General features: G+C 42.3%; 1 pseudogene; it reads right to left on the bottom strand.

Annotated features, from left to right (window-relative positions):
* Window positions 1–4650: 4650 nt before the first annotated feature.
* LOC126263851 (5S ribosomal RNA) lies at window positions 4651–4768 on the bottom strand (annotated as a pseudogene).
* Window positions 4769–15066: the final 10298 nt, after the last annotated feature.

Consider the following 15066-nt stretch of genomic DNA (forward strand, 5'->3'; position numbering starts at 1 on the left):
TGCGGATAAGATGCCTGTCATCTCGACTGTTAGTGATACGAGGCCGTTGGGATCCAGCACGGCGTTCCGTATTACCCTCCTGAACCCACCGATTCCGTATTCTGCTAACAGTCATTGGATCTCGACCAGCGCAAGCAGCAATGTCGCGATACGATGAACCGCAATCGCGATAGGCTACAACAATCCGACCTTTATCAAAGTCGGAAACGTCATGGTACTCATTTCTCCTCCTTACAAGAGGCATCACAACAATGATTCACCAGGCAACGCCGGTCAACTGCTGTTGTGTATGAGGAATCGGTTGGAAACTTTCCTCATGTCAGCAAGTTGTAGGTGTTGCCACCGGCGCCAGCCTTGTGTGAATGCTCTGAAAAGCTAATCATTTGCATGTCACAGCATCTTCTTCCTGTCGGTTAAATTTCGCGTCTCTAGCAAGTCATCTTCGTGGTGTAGCAATTTTAATGGCCAGTAGTGTATATTTCACCCATAGAAGATGACACATGTGTCGAGAGATGTCTGGGTGAATAAAAAGAAAGAAAGTGTATCTTTCAAAATTCATAAAGCAAACACTGAAGAAACGTCAGCAGGAGCTTTCAACCTGAACAAGATGAGTTTGCTTTTACTTTATTTGTGCTTCTGTGCTGAAATGTCAAGAATTATTTATCCGAGCAAGTAGTACGCATCATACCAATTTGACATTTGCTGCATGTCGCTGTTGCAGTTTTAACGTCCAGTGGCGTAATGTATCACCGTAAGTTTGAATCTCGCCTCTACGATGCGACCGTTGCCGCACTGCTGCGCGCCTAGGAGTCGGCAACCCACCTAGCAGGCAGGTGCTGCGGCCGAGCGCACGGCCCGTCACGTAAGGCGCAGTGAGTTAGCGGTGCCCCCTGCGAGTGGGGAAGACGGCGGGCGGCGTTCGCATTGTGCATTGTGCGCCATTGTGTGCCGGAGAGGAACACGGCAGTCGGCACGCATTGTGCAGCCGGGGGGCGTGGCGCGCTACGCCCCGGACGTTGCCAGTCGGCCGTCCTGCACGCTGCCTCCTGTCTCCTGTAGCTGCTCTCACTCGCTGCACTCTTTGCGCTTCCCTAGCCCCGCGCGAAATACTCCGGGAGACAGAGTCCTAAGTCCGTTTCACACGACCGACTTTCTGGTCAAAACCGACTAGTTCTGGTGCGCGCGCGTTACGTGCCTGCATGTAAAGCAGCCTCCAACCACATTGCAAGTTAGTAGGTGGCGTCATTGATCAGCTGACTATTCCGAGGGTTGAGTTCTAAAATTCTGACTATAGTTCAGACTGCACATGAGCAGACACAGGCCCTGTGGTGTCGTCTGCTCGCTCGTATTACAGTTACCAATTTTCAGCCATCGCAATACTTATTTTATTATTTCATTTGTCTTCGTACACACTGGAAAGGCTACGTGAAGATTTGATATCATTCCTACTAGTTTTCTCGCACAGTAGAGACACAGTATTTGCAAGCAAAAAGGGAGTTAATTATTCCAGTACATGGGCAAATAAAAAGCTGTGCATGAATAAGAAAGTACAGTGGCAAGGTTTTTTATGAAAACTATTTCAACCGAGATTTAGTGAGATCAACTGAACGACGTTAGTTTCCGCTTAGAAAGAAAGCCATACACAATGGATAAAGTATAAAGTAGCTATTTACGCCGGCCGGTGTGGCCAAGCGGTTCTAGGCTCTTCAGTCTGGAACCGCGTGACCGCTACGGTTGCAGGTTCGACTCCTGCCTCCGGCATGGATGTGTGTGATGTCCTTAGGTGAATTAGGTTTATGTAGTTCTAAGTTCTAGGGGACTGATGACCTCAGATGTTAAGTCGCATAGTGCTCAGAGCCATTTCAACCATTTTTTAGCTATTTACAGCTTACTTATGTACAGACTTTCTACAAAGATTAAATGACGACTTTTGTAAAGTCTTCTATTTCTTCAGTTTTCAGTAGTGTACGGGGTCTACCATACACCTTCATCAAGAACATTCAGTACGAATTTGACTTGGGTTATTGGTATACTCTATAGTTCTATTTTACTGTAACCCAACATTTTCCGACTAGGACGGTGGCTCATAACCTCTCTTTCGCAACAGACAGAACTCAGAACTCACGCAATTTTGGTGCCGATGGGTAAACAAGAACTTTGACTCGTGACATTATAGGCGCGGAGGAAAAGGAGGGGTTGAGGGCAGTTACAGGGGGTCATGATCCCTCCCCCAATTACAAAAGAAACAAAAACACTATACTAACCACGCGTGTAAACAAATTATTATTATTTTGACATTTCCCTATAACTCAACCCTGCGTCCACACCTGCATTGTTATGGAGTCTCAGTCCAAGAATAAATCGCCAGGGATTGCACAGAAAAATCACTTGCTACGAGTAATCGACTCAGACAGCTAAGTCGCTCATGTAAATGCAGTTTCAGATTTTTGAGCCGGGTTTTCGACGCGACTCGAGGGGCTGCACCTAAGTTGCACCTGGAAACACCCAAATTGCGCTCATGTCCCTAGAGTGGTGCAACGCCCAGAGCGTCTCAGAACAAAGTCCCGGTCAGAAGGTGGCCTATCCCGGAATATTCACACTTCGGCTGCCGTAGTCGACGCCCTCTCTCTACGGCTTCCCAGGCCACAGTCTGCCCTCGACGTTACCACTGGCCGAAATCAAAGTGCCGGTCTCACCCGCTGTTTTTGCCATAAATTTACGATGTTACTGCACGTCGAGTCGTTTGAAGAACGCTAGAATTCCAGTGTGAGTGTTGTTGTAACTTTCTGCGACAAAAAAAATTGTTCTGAGCACTATGGGACTTAACTTCTGAGGTCATCAGTCACCTAGAACTTAGAAATACTTAAACCTAACTAACCTAAGGACATCACACACACCCATGCCCGAGGCAGGATTCGAACCTGCGACCGTTGCGGTCACGTGGTTCCAGACTGTAGCGCCTAGAACCGTTCGTCCGGATTTCTGCGTCAGTCACACATGTTCTAGCTCTGGAAAAATCCCCCTAAACACGAATTGGGAACTTCTTCTCTGACGTCACATGGCGCGTACCCAATCACTGTCCGTCCCGGTTGTATTTTTCCAGAGGAACGCTTGAGAGAGTCGATGCCGTGTTAGAAGAACTTTTCTAGCCGGCCGTTTCTACGCCAGTGGCCACAAGGCCCCTCACACAATCTCGCACTGCACCCACTTCTCTTCCTACTGTGATTTTTGCAGAGGCAGTCGGCGGGCGAGCTGCGTGGACGGGACGTGCGGACGCTCGTCTTCTCTTCAGGAACGCCTGCACTGTGTTAACAACATAAAATATGCTCGTGACGCTCTGCCTTCCTTCCATGCCTCCTGTTTGACGTAGCCCATCCAACCACAAGAGAACAGCTTCGCTTTCCGGTGGCCCAAAGGCGATCAATATCTCAGACCTCATACTGTCGGAAGCTAACTTCCCACTTCGCACCATTTAGCGGCCACCTGCCTATTAGACAGCGACATAACCAAAGTCTCTGCTACCTGCCTCCACCACCACAGGTCCAACTAAGGGGTCGTAATTTGCCGTTTCTCTCGTCGGCACAGTGAAACTGCCTCTCGGCCCACCGCCGCTCACCCAGAAAACAAGATTACGGCCAAACTAAAATGGGTTCATGCACAAACCCAAACCAGAACTCAACCATCGTCAACAGCTTGTTTAATATGCAGCTAAACGTATAACTCAATTACCGAATTACCAGTGCCCTATTAGCATCTGCTAACATAACTGCGTTCTTTAAAGTGAAGTGAAAAACAAGTCTGAATGACTTGCTACGTTTCATCTTAACTGCGAAGTGAGACAAAATGGCTGAGAATTCGTCAAACCAAGAACGAATGTGTGCTGTTCTGTGGTAGAGGCTGTTGTCCTCTTAGAACACAGAAGTACCCACAGTATACTCATCATGAATTTCCAGACGAAAGAGGAACACTTAGTCAGTGAGATTGTAACCTGAATGAATGTTCACAACTCAAGATACAAAGAAAATCCTAGAAACATTACAGTACCACCTTCAGCCTGAACTGCACCCTCCGCACACTGCACGTTTAACGCCTGGTTGGGCTGTGGATATACTCGATGGCTTGCTTCATTTGAAAAGAGGCAAAAGAGCGACTCATTGGATCGGGATGTATGCCTCCGGTGAGCTACTGTTGTCCAATGTATGCAGCCGCCTTTGGTAACGAATTCACAGAAGCTGATAGAGATGGACCTGCATTGACCGACAGCAGCAATACCTGTTAAATCTGAAAACTAATGACACTGACAAGACGTCACAGTCCGAACAAGCCCCTAACTTCTTTTCACATAAATGATACCTACTTCGAACTTGAGTAAGGATTCGCCAAAGTTATTTCACAGTATTAACAGTGTTTGTGGAAGATTGTTATTATAAAACTAAAGTAAACTCCTCCCGAACAGGCCACCAAGGTCCAACGGTACCGACCGACTGCCATGTCATGATCAGCCCATATGCGTCACTGGATGCGGATATGGAGGGGCATGTGGCCAGCACACCGCTCTCCCGGCCGTATGTCAGTTTCCGAGACCGGAGCCACTACCTCTCAATCAAGTAGCTCCTCAGTTTGCCTCACAAGGACTGAGGGCACCCCGTTTGCCAACAGCGCTCAGCAGACCGGATGGTCACCCATCCAAGTGCTAGCCCAGCCCGACAGCGCTTAACTTTGGTGATCTGACGGGAACCGGTGTTACCACAGCGGTAAGGCCGTTGGCCTTCGATTGTTATTATCCTGTACTTAAAAATCTCTTCTTGTTATGTGTCTTATGTGTACGCATAGTGGTATCAAACTGAACGTGTGCTAATGCCGTTCTACTACAGTGCTAGGGTCACTGTTACGTATGCTCGGTTTCATCTAAAGAATGAGGCGCTTTACTCTTCTCCTGTAGTCACGTCGGGCATTCCTGTTAATGAAGTAATAAACACGTAATTTAAGTAAGACAGTCCTAGTCGTATTCCGTTTATATCTACATCTATATTTACAGTCCACAAACCACTTTACGGTGTGTGGCGCAGGGCGCTTCGGATACCACAACCTATTCTCCTCATCCCTCTTCCTTTCGCGAATGGCGCGTATTAGCTGTAATTTTTCCTACTGTTGCGTTGCTGTCATCTCGCGAGACATGTGAGAGAGGTAGTTAATTACACTCCTGGAAATGGAAAAAAGAACACATTGACACCGGTGTGTCAGACCCACCATACTTGCTCCGGACAAGCTGTAATAGCAATGATCACACGCACGGCACAGCGGACACACCAGGAACCGCAGTGTTGGCCGTCGAATGGCGCTAGCTGCGCAGCATTTGTGCACCGCCGCCGTCAGTGTCAGCCAGTTTGCCGTGGCATACGGAGCTCCATCGCAGTCTTTAACACTGGTAGCATGCCGCGACAGCGTGGACGTGAACCGTATGTGCAGTTGACGGACTTTGAGCGAGGGCGTATAGTGGGCATGCGGGAGGCCGGGTGGACGTACCGCCGAATTGCTCAACATGTGGGGCGTGAGGTCTCCACAGTACATCGATGTTGTCGCCAGTGGTCGGCGGAAGGTGCACGTGCCCGTCGACCTGGGACCGGACCGCAGCGACGCACATGTAAAAACATCAGTTCATAATAATCTTATGTCTGCTATAGAAGAAAATGTTAGGGAAATATTAAGTAAATGGTAAGTGAACTATGTCATATATATTTTAATATAACATAATATTTTTAATTAAATAAGTGAGCAAGAATTGGGGTATTGGGATAGTAGTCACATTTGGTAGGGTTTGGCTAACTTTTTTATAAAAATAAAAAATACTGATTTTCACGGTTTTTTCTTTTTTATAAAACCGATCAAATATACCTTCTATAGGACCATGTTGATGCAAGGCGGCGCTCCTCGGCACATTGCACAGCCAGTAAAGTGGCTGATGCAGAGTAATTTCGGAAATGCTAAAATTATCAGCCGTTAATTAGCAACAAAGTGGCAGTGCCGTAGGGGACCGCACCGCCACTTCCCAGCAAATTAGGGACACTGTTGCTCCTGGGGTATCGGCGAGGACCATTCGCAACCGTCTCCATGAAGCTGGGCTACGGTCCCGCACACCGTTAGGCCGTCTTCCGCTCACGCCCCAACATCGTGCAGCCCGCCTCCAGTGGTGTCGCGACAGGCGTCAATGGAGGGACGAATGGAGACGTGTCGTCTTCAGCGATGAGAGTCGCTTCTGCCTTGGTGCCAATGATGGTCGTATGCGTGTTTGGCGCCGTGCAGGTGAGCGCCACAATCAGGACTGCATACGACCGAGGCACACAGGGCCAACACCCGGCATCATGGTGTGGGGAGCGATCTCCTACACTGGCCGTACACCACTGGTGATCGTCGAGGGGACACTGAATAGTGCACGGTACATCCAAACCGTCATCGAACCCATCGTTCTACCATTCCTAGACCGGCAAGGGAACTTGCTGTTCCAACAGGACAATGCACGTCCGCATGTATCCCGTGCCACCCAACGTGCTCTAGAAGGTGTAAGTCAACTACCCTGGCCAGCAAGATCTCCGGATCTGTCCCCCATTGAGCATGTTTGGGACTGGATGAAGCGTCGTCTCACGCGGTCTGCACGTCCAGCACGAACGCTGGTCCAGCTGAGGCGCCAGGTGGAAATGGCATGGCAAGCCGTTCCACAGGACTACATCCAGCATCTCTACGATCGTCTCCATGGGAGAATAGCAGCCTGCATTGCTGCGAAAGGTGGATATACACTGTACTAGTGCCGACATTGTGCATGCTCTGTTGCCTGTGTCTATGTGCCTGTGGTTCTGTCAGTGTGATCATGTGATGTATCTGACCCCAGGAATGTGTCAATAAAGTTTCCCATTCCTGGGACAATGAATTCACGGTGTTCTTATTTCAATTTCCAGGAGTGTATATACAGGGTGAGTCACCTAACGTTACCGCTAGATATATTTCGTAAACCACATAAAATACTGACGAACCGATTCCACAGACCGAACGTGAGGAGAGGGGCTAGTGTAATTGTTTAATACAAACCATACAAAAATGCACGGATGTATGTTTTTTAACACAAACCTACGTTTTTTAAAATAGAATCACGTTAGTTTTGTTAGCACATCTGAACATATAAACAAATACGTAATCAGTGCCGTTTGTTGCATTGTAAAATGTTAATTAAATCCGGAGATATTGTAACCTAGAGTTGACGCTTGAGTACCACTCCTCCGCTGTTCGATCGTGTGTATCGGAGAGCACTGCAACATACATCGCGTTTCTACAGAATGATCTGCCAACGTTGCTCGAAAATGTCCCACTGGAAACGCGTCGACGTATGTGGTATCAGCATGATGGTGCACCTGCACATTCCGCAATTAACACTAGGCTGACCCTTGACAGGATGCTCGACGGGCGTTTCATAGGACGTGGAGGACGCATAAATTGGACAGCCCGTTCTCCTGATCTTACACCTCTACTTTCTGTGGGGTACGTTAAAGGAGAATGTGTACCGTGATGTGCCTACAACCCCAGAGGATATGAAACAACGTATTGTGGCAGCCTGCGGCGACATTACACCAGATGTACTGCGGCGTGTACGACATTTATTACGCCAGAGATTGCAATTGTGTGCAGGAAATGATGGCCACAACATTGAACATCTATTGGCCTGACATGTCGGGACACACTCTATTCCACTCCGTAATTGAAAACGGAAACCACGTGTGTACGTGTACCTCACCCCTCATGGTAATGTACATGTGCGTCAGTGAAAAAGACCAATAAAAAGGTGTTAGCATGTGGACGTAATGTGCTGTTCCAGTCTCTTCTGTACCTAAGGTCCATCACCGTTCCCTTTGGATCCCTACGTAATTCGGTGCTCTCCGATACACACGATCGAACAGCGGAGGAGTGGTACTCAAGCGTCAACTTTAGGTTACAATATCTCCGGATGTAATTAACATTTTACAATGCAACAAACGGCACTGATTACGTATTTGTTTATATGTTCAGATGTGCTAACAAAATTAACGTGGTTCCATTTAAAAAAACGTAGGTTTGTGTTAAAGAACATACTTCCGTGCATTTTTGTATGGTTTGTATTAAACAATTACTCTAGCCCCTCTACTCAGGTTCGGTCTGTGGAATCGGTTCGTCAGTATTTGATGTAGTTTACGAAATATATCCAGCGGTAACGTTAGGTGACTCACCCTGTATTGCCCGACTCTTCCTGGAACTTACTCTCTCGGAATTATAAGAGTAGACTTCTCCTTGAAGCACAACGCCTCTTATGTAGCGTCTGCCACTGGAGTTTCTCCAGCACCTTCGTAACTCCCTTGCGCCTACTAAACGATCCACTGACGAAACGTGTCACTCTTCGTTACATCTTTTCTGTCACTGCTGTTAGTCCAACCTGGTGAGGATCCCAGACAAACGAACAATATTCAAGAAACTTCCTGGCAGATTAAAACTGTGTGACGGACCGAGACTCGAATATTGTTGATGCAGGGAGGAACGTCATGGGACAAGGAAAAGTTACCTAACTCTTACCAATAGGCGCTGTAAGCATAGTAATGTAAATCAGCTCGGCTACAAATGACGGACGAATCGCAGTACGACAGCTATCCATCTGTTCAACGCGTATGGCTACGCAAGGCCGGTTATGTCTACGCAAGGCCGGTTGTCAACAGCTGTGACACTGTTACTGAACTAAACACAGGTCGTACAACATCGGATGGAAAAAATGGGTTTTTAATCATAATGAGGCCATAAACCGTATCAACAACAAAATAGCATAGGTTTTTAATTGTCCTGGGGCCAAAAACCGCCTAAAAGGCGAAATGACATCGGTATTTAACCTTCGTGAGGCTGGCGAAAGACGTATTCAATATGCTGTGCACCGTTTTCTCCCACAAGTTAAATATGAGGAACAGCATGTTCCACAACAGATCGGAGTGACTCGGGAATCACGTTCAGAATGCATTGTGCAATTCATGCAGTCTTCGTAACTGGACCATTGAACACATCTTTCAGATAACCCCACAGCCAGAAGTGACACGGATTAAGATCGGGTGATCAGGACAGCCACCTTGTCGCTAATTAACGGCTGATAATTTTAGCATTTCCGAAATTACTCTGCATCAGCCACTTTACTGGCTGTGCAATGTGCCGAGGAGCGCCGCCTTGCATCAACATGGTCCTATAGAAGGTACATTTGATCGGTCTTGGCTCCCTTTTTTATAAAAAAGAAAAAACCGTGAAAATCAGTATTTTTTATTTTTATAAAAAAGTTAGCCAAACCCTACCAAATGTAACTACTATCCCAATTCTTGCTCACTTATTTAATTAAAGATATTATGTTATATTAAAATATATATGACATATTTCACTTACCATTTACTTAATATTTCCCTAACTTTTTCTTCTATAGCAGACATAAGATTATTGTGAACTGATATTTTTACATGTGTTATTAGTGCAGACTTGACTACACTTCTTCCATATCCACATGTAACTTTAATTTCGTGATATCTCTTACCACATACTTTACATATATAACAATATCCACATTTTCGACGTTTATCCTTATAAAATTCATTAATATGTTTTATTTCCATACACTGACTACACTCCTTAGTATTGTCCATTAAAAGATTATAAATATTAATAGGAAAAACAAAATTTTTAAAACTAGAAAAGAGTAGCTGAAAGCACAGCATTGTAATAATTTGAACACATTCAGGGATGGGTACACATTCTCTCTGGAATAATAAAGATTGAGGATGTATATAATTAAAGGTCTACTGTATAGCTTCTTTTAAAATTTTTAAACTAGAAATTCTGGGACATGAAATTCATTATTATTATATCTTAAGTTTCTTCATGCCATTGTATCTTAGTTTCACTTGTCATTCTTCAAGAAACTGAATATCCCACTCAGTTATTAATTTCAAATATCTGTCTGGCAAAATAATCTTAAATTCGTTATTGACCTCAATACAAACTTTTTCACCATGCCTAGTGCTAAAATATTCACAGCCAGTAATATTATACAAAAAAGTTACTTGCAGCTCACCAATTTTTTGCAATGAACTAGAATTTTTAGTGCTGTTGAGCTTCTTGAGTAGGGGCTCCATCTATGTAGAAAAAGCTTTTATTAAGATTTTATTTTTTATTTTTGTTATTAAATTTTTTCTATATAAATGGAAAACTCATAAAAGAACAACAAAAAACTTTTCAGGGCTTTTTTCTGTTGGAGAGATAGTAAAAAAGGTATGTATAAATATGGAATTATGTTGTTAATCATCTTTAAAAAATAATGACCAGAGTTTCCAGTATGAAGAACATTGTTATTTATTTATTTACCATATGGCAGTGCACATCATTTTACGCTTCTTACAAATGTTTAAAGAAAGATATACACAAAACACAATAAAACATGCAGTTAATGAGCAATACAATTAAATAGAGACATCAAGATTATATATGGTCAATACAATTAACTACAAACATCAAGATTATATAAAGTCTTTTGCGGCGTCTGTTGCCATCAGAAAATCACTGAACTTGCCACTGTATGCTCTTCGGTCGCACTATTGGACGATGTGGCGGATGGTCTGTCTGTTGGCTCGGCAGTCACAGTTTGGAGTTGGTGTTTTCCCCCATTTGTAAAGGGTATCTGCACATCTTCCGTGATTTGTCCGTATTCTGTTAATGGATGACCATATTTTACATGGTAGTTCATATCTGGGCGGTCTCTCAGTAATGCAGGGGTGGGCTTGACAATGCTCAGGGCGCACCTCTCGCCACTGTTCCCTCCAGGTCATGAATAAAAAACGTAACAGAATCATTTAAACCACACATACACATCGAACAGACAAGAAAACTAGTTTCTAGTCAGCCAGACTATATTACGTTAGAGCAAAGAGGGGGTCTGAAACCATCCAAAAAATTGATTGGCTGACTAGAATCTAGTTTTCTTGTCTGTTGGTGCTGGTGAGATGCTCCTTTTCTGTCTCGTTGGGATTTTAAGTATTTTTGATGATTGTTGTTCGCGGTTTTCGATGTGTATGTGTGGTTTAAATGATTCTATTATGTTTCTTATTCATGACGACAGATGGTTTGACTTACAACAACAACACCGAGCGAGGTGGCGCAGTGGTTAGACACTGGACTCGCATTCGGGAGGACGACGGTTCAATCCCGCGTCCGGCCATCCTGATTTAGGTTTTCCGTCATTTCCCTAAATCACTCCAGGCAAATGCCGGGATGGTTCCTCTGAAAGGGCACGGTCGACTTCCTTGCCCATCCTTCCCTAATCCGATGAGACCGATGACCACGATGTCTGGTCTCCTTCCCCAAAACCAACCAACCAAACAACTTACTACAACATTTTGTTCGTTTTCGTTAGTATGTATCCTAGTCTTTAATTTGCGCGAGATTCTCGCGTATAACACTAGTGCCCTCTCTCGTTAGATGTGTTACTTAGCGCAAGCTTCATCTGCTTGACAGTAGGACACAGGCAAATTGGTTTCATATTTTCTATTATATACAGGTGTTTTAAATGGTTCTGATATGTTTTATTTATTAAAACAGAGGGTTTGAATTAGCACAATCTTTAAAATTTTGACAGGCATGAGTATGTATCCCTGGGTTTTAATGTGCGCGAGTGTCTCGCTCATACAACAAGTGCCCTCTCTCGGTGAAACTGTCTGGCCTAGTGCTTTCACACTCTCTTCACGCTAGTTCACAGGCTAAGTACTAATATTATGCCGTGTTCGTATCGACCATCTCTTCATAATTATGCTGTAGAGATGGAGGTAATAATTTAATTTTAACTACTGACGAAGCGTTCAGCACGATTGTTTTATGTATCACCACTGCAGGATGTGATTTTAGTAAGTGACTAAAAGTTTTTGGACTTGTAATATTTAGGTAATTTTCATGGTTACTGAAGCTATAAGTGCTTGTTTTTTTTCTTCTATCTCAGTTAGGATGCTAAGTTTTTTGCTAATGAAGGTGTCTTCCTGTTCAGGTGTATTTTTGCTTCTCATGAAGGTATATTTAGATATACCGAAACCGTGGACAGGGAATTCATTAAATTTTTATCCTGCAACTGTTTGGCTGTTGTCATTTACAGTGAAGATTTTCAACAGCTTCTGTTTCAGCCATGTTTAAAATTTTGACAAAACTGTAGAAACACCAGAGAGAGAGAGGTAATTTAAACAATTGAGAGAGGCAAACAAAATATTTTATCAAAATATCGAATTTTCAAGCTAGTTGTAGTTGGACATTAAACAGAATTATTGACTTGCAATTAGCAGTAACTAGATATGTTCCATTAAGCGGTTCAGCTTACATCAAACTGCCAGGAAAAATAAAAAAAATTGTAGAACTGTAAAAAATAATGACAAAAAAGTTTCTGTGGGCTGTAAAATCTGTTTTGTTTAAAGTTGTTAAAATTAAGATAGTCACAAAACATAAAAATGTTGATCCTGGTATTGATCAGAAGCTTAAGAATCTTGAATTTCCTGTAGTGGTTGATAATATGTCAAAATTTGAGACTAAAATTAATGTTCATTCACTTGATGAAAAATAGCTAGTCTATCTAATAATAATTACGAAATGCAAGAAAGAGAAACATGTAAAACACCGTTGTTTTAAGAAAGGGAGTTATTCTCAATATTGCTGTATAAAAAAATTTATTCAGCTTGTTTTGAGTCAAATTATTTGTGGTATGTGTTTACTTCCCTTCAAGAGTAAGGAGAAATTAGATAAAATATTGCTTAGTTAACAAACCATTAAAAGTACAATTACCAGAAAAATGTTCACGTGTAAGTTTTAAAAATTATCAGCATACACAAAAAGTTCCACTCATATTTTATGCTAATTTTGAAAGTTCGTTATTGAATATGAATAATTATCAAGCAAATTCAAAAATGTTACTGGCTGCGAATATTTAAGCACTAGACATGGTGAAAAAATTTATGCTTTCAGCTACTCAATTTCAGGTACTTTTTCCTTGTTTAAAAATTTAATTTTTCCTATTAACATTTACAATCTTTAAATAAACAACGTCAGTATACGGAAGTAAAAAATGTTAATATATTTTATAAGGATAAACATCAAAATATGGACATAATAATATATGTAAAAAAGTGGTAAGAGATACCAAAAATTTAACTTACATGTGGATGTGGAAGAAGTGTAGTCAAGTCTGCGCTAAAAAAAAGAAAAGAAAAGAAAGATGTAAGACATCAGTTCATAACAGTCTTATATCTGCTAAAGAACAAAAATTTGGGAAAATGTTAGGTAAATAGAAAAATATATCAACAGTCACAAAAGCAATATGAACAGTCCGTAAACAACACGAAGACAAAAAATTGCAAGACATAGAAAATGACTTCAAGAAAAACAATTCCCGAAATTTCTACAGAGTATTCAAACAAAAATTAACAAAGTACACTCCTCCATCACTCCAGTTCAAAAATGACCATGGGGAAACTGCTCATACCAACACCGAAAACTGTGAAATTCTTGCAAAATACTTTTATAAATTACTGAATTGTGAAAAGTCTGCATAAAAATTTGAGTTCCATCGTACACAACGAAACCCAGACTCAAAGCCACCAAGTTTACAAGAGATTAAAGAGATAACTCAGTCACTGAAAAATAACAAAGCATCAGGAGAAGACCAAATCATCGCAGAATTATGGAAAAATGCAGGAGAAAATCTTATTGCAAAACTCAAAGAAATTATACATGAAATCTGGAAAACTGAAAAAATCCCCACAGATTGGAAGACTGCAATCATACATCCTCTGTACAAAAAAGGAAGTAAAACAGACCCCAACAACTATAGTGTAATCTCTTTATTGTCAATAACATACAAAATTCTGTCTAAAGCCCTACTAAACCGCGCAGAACCTCAGCTGGATTCAAAGCTAGGCGAATACCAAGGTGGGTTCAGAAAAGGTCGATCATGCGTAGAACAAATCCTTAACTTGAGAAACTCAATGAAATATTTACATAGTACTTCAAACAAAAGTTATGTCATCACGTTTGTCGACTTTAAAAAAGCATATGACAGTATAGACCGAGAATTCCTTTTTGAAGTGTTAGCAGAATTTGGACTAGATCAAATGACAACAAACATCATAAAAGAAACACTCACGGAGACCAAATCCAAAGTAAAATTTATGGGAGAATTGAGCACAGAATTTGAAATAGACACAGGAGTACGACAAGGGGATGTACTGTCCCCAGTGCTATTCAATTGTGCTCTTGAAAAAGTTGTTAGAGAATGGAGAAAAGCAGGTGCACCAGCACACAGACTGGGACCAAGACATAAGGGCATAGAATTAGACTGTTTAGCATTTGCTGATGACATGGCACTGATCGCACAAGACATTACCGATGCGCAGAAACAGCTAGAATTATTACAAGAACAGGCAGCAAAAATAGGATTACAAATTTCATTTGAAAAAACAAAATTTATGACTGACATCAAAGATGCACCTTCTGATCTCAAAATTGGTAATAACTACATCTCTCGAGTAAAAGAATTTAAATATTTAGGTGAATGGATTGCAGAAAATTGTAATGAAAAGAAATCTGTCAGACCAAGAGTCCAGAAAATGGAGACGGCGTTTCAGTTAACAAAAAACATTTACAACAAAAAGAGTCTCTCGTGGAACTGCAAAATACGACACTATACAACAGTAATTAGACCCGAAGCTCTCTACGCATCTGAGACACTAAACCTTCAACACAGAACACTAAATGAGGAATTAGAAGTGAAAGAACGTAAGATAATGAGGAAAATCCTAGGACCAATAACTAAAGATAGGGTACATTATCCAAAACCCAATGCAGAAATATATAAAAATATCTCAAAAATAACAGACACAATGCGCATGAGAAGAATTCAATTCATGGGGCACTAAGAAAGAATGGACTCAAACAGGTTAACGCACAATATCCATACATTTTTAAAGAACAAAACTACAAGACCGAACTGGTACA

The sequence above is a fragment of the Schistocerca nitens genome, chromosome 6, assembly GCF_023898315.1.
Source record: "Schistocerca nitens isolate TAMUIC-IGC-003100 chromosome 6, iqSchNite1.1, whole genome shotgun sequence".
Classification (NCBI taxonomy): Eukaryota; Metazoa; Arthropoda; class Insecta; order Orthoptera; family Acrididae; genus Schistocerca; species Schistocerca nitens.